Source organism: Macaca thibetana, chromosome X, assembly GCF_024542745.1.
Source record: "Macaca thibetana thibetana isolate TM-01 chromosome X, ASM2454274v1, whole genome shotgun sequence".
NCBI classification, from domain to species: domain Eukaryota; kingdom Metazoa; phylum Chordata; class Mammalia; order Primates; family Cercopithecidae; genus Macaca; species Macaca thibetana.
Genome location: NC_065598.1, coordinates 123,355,560 through 123,358,565, shown reverse-complemented (window position 1 = coordinate 123,358,565; position 3,006 = coordinate 123,355,560).

Here is a 3,006-nt window from a genome sequence, read left to right as displayed (position 1 = left end):
AGATCCTGAACTAACCTGTAAGCCTTATCTGGTTTTAGGACAGGTAAAATGGGGGAATTGTAAGGGGAGTTTACAGGGTTTAAAAGGCCATGCTCTAACAGGTGAGTGTAATAGGCTTTAATCCTTTTAAAGCGTGCTGTGGGATGGGATATTGGCGTTGAGTGGGGTAAGGGTGATTAAGTTTTAGTGAGATGGTAAGAGGTGCATGATCAGTCACCAAGGAGGGAGTAGAGGTATCCTATACTTGTGGGTTAAGGTGGGGAGATACAAGGGGAGGATGTGAAGGAGGCATTTAACTGGGGGAAAAAGAGGCAATGAGGTGTGGCTGTGGCCTAGGAATAGTCAGGGAAGCAGATAATTTAGTTAAAATGTCTTGGCCTAATAAGGGAACTGGGTAGGTGGGGAAAACTGAAAAGGAGTGCATAAAAGAATGTTGTCCAAGTTGGCACCAGAGTTGGGGAGTTTTAAGATGTTTAGAAACCTGGCCATCAATACCCACAACAGTTATGGAGACAAGGGAAACAGGCCTTTGAAATGAAGGTAATGTGGAGTGGGTAGCCTCCATATTGATTAAGAAGGGGATGGACTTACCCTCCACTGTGAGAGTTACTTAGAACATCTGTGATGGTCCTGTAGGCTTCCGAGGCGATCAGGCAGTGTCAGTCTTTAGCTGCTAAGCCGAGAAGACCTGGAAAGGAGTCAGTCAGAGAGTCTTGGGCCAGAGTTCCAGGGGCTCTGGAAGTGGCTGCCGGGTGAGTTGGACAGTCCGGTTTCCAGTGGGGTCCTGCACAGATGGGATAGGCTTAGGAGGAATCCTGGGCTGCGGACATTCCTTGGCCTAGTGGCCAGATTTCCAGCACTTGTAGCAAGCTCCTGAGGGAGGCGGTCCTGGAGGAATGCCTGGCTGCTGTGGTTCTGGCATTTGGAAGTTCTTGTGCACTGGAGATGTGGCTGGGGTTTCTCTCACAGTGGAGGCAAGGAATTGCAACTCAGAAATACATTGCTACTTGGCTGCCTCTACTTTATTATTGTACACCTTGAAGGCGAGGTTAATTAAGTCCTGTTGTGGGGTTTGAGGGCCGGAATTTAATTTTTGGGGTTTTATTTAATGTCGGGAGCGGATTGGGTAATAAAATGTATTTTGAGAATAAGACGGCCTTTGGACCTTTTAGGGTCTAGAGCGGTAAAGGGTCTCAGGGTTGCTGCCAAATGAGCCATGAACTGGGCTGGGTTTTTCATATTTGATGAAAAAGAGCCTAAACGCTAACTGATTTAGGAGAGGTTGGATAACGAAAAAGGAGCATTAACCTTGACTATGTCTTTAGCTCCAGTCACCTTTTTAAAAGGAAATTGCTGGGCAGGTTGGGGAGGGCTAGTTGCGGAATGAAACTGTAAGCCAGACCGGGTGTGAGGAGGGGAGGTGATAAAAGGATTATAGGGTGGGGGAGCGGAGGCTGAGGAAAAATTGGGACGTAGCTCAGCCTGGCGAGGAGGGGAGAGGTCAGATGGGTTTGTAGAAAAGGAAGATTATAAAGACTCAGCGACGCTTGGGGTTGGGACTGAGAGGACAGGTGGCAGGGAAAGAAGGAAGATTTGGGACGAGTTGCATTGGGAACAGAGACTAGGGAGGGACCGATGTGTAAAAAAATGCCTGGATGTCAGACACCTCAGACCGTTTGCCTATTTTATGACAAGAATTATTTGGATCTTGTAAGATGGAAAAATCTAAAGTGCCATTTTCTGGCTATTTGGAACTACTGTGGAGCTTGTGTTGGGGTCAAGCGGCATTGTAGAAGAAAATAAGGCATTTAGGTTTTAGGTCAGGTGTGAGTTGAAGAGGTTTTAAGTTCTTGAGAACACAGGCTAAGGGAGAAGAAGGAGGAATGGAGGGTACAAGGTTGCCCATAGTGAAAGAGGCAAGCCCAGAGAAAAGAGAGGGTAGAGACATGGAGATAAGGGGTCGGGGGGTTCTTGCCCTCCAGAAAAGTGGGAAAGGGGTTGGGATGTGGAGAAAAGGGGTTGGGGGCTTCTTGCCCCCCAGAAAAGCAGAGAAGGGGTAGAGACATGGAGAGAAGGGATTGGGGGGTTCTTGCCCCCCCAGAAAAACGTTACTTACCGCTAAGGGTGAAGGACCAAGGCAGGCGTCCCCGCATGGTCAGACACCTCTGAAATGTGGGTGAATAATAAGACTAGCATCCCATGTGATTAAACACCAAGGGAAGACTGTCTTCCTGAGTCTGTGACCGGCGCGGGAGTTTTGGGTTCACGGATAAAACATGTCTCCTTTACCAGAAAAGGAAAGGAATTGAAATTAAGAGAAGGGAAAGATTGAAGTGTGACGCCAAGATTGAAAGGAGAAAGAGGTTGCGGTATAGTGAGAGAGGTTGGAGAAGAGAGTAAAAAAGGCCGCTTACTGGATTTAAAATTGGTGAGATGTTTCTTGGACTGGTCGGTCTGAGGACCAGAGGTCATAGGTGGATCTTTCTCATGGAGCAAAGAGCAGGAGGACAGGGGATTGATCTCCCAAGGGAGGTCCCCTGATTCAAGTCACGGCACCAAAATATCATGCGGCACCAAAATGTCATGCGCGTCCATGTGACGAGACCAGCAAACAGGCTTTGTGTGAGCAATAAAGCTTTTTAGTCACCTGGGTGCAGATGGGCTGAGTCCGTAAAGAGAGCGAAGGGAGACAGGGGTGGGGCCGTTTTATAGGATTTGGGTAGGTAAAGGAAAATTACAGTCAAAGGGGGTTGTTCTCTGGTGGGCAGGAATGGGGGTCACAAGGTGCTCAGTGGGGGAGCTTTTGAGCCAGGATGAGCCAGGAAAAGGAATTTCACAAGGTAATGTCATCAGTTAAGGCAGGAACCCGCCATCTGGATGTGTACGTGCTGGTCACAGGGGATATGATAGCTTAGCTTTGGCTCAGAGGCCTGACATTCCATACATCCATATGTGTGTTAGTGCTGAGCTAATTATTCTAAAATATACATTTTTATGGTTGAATTC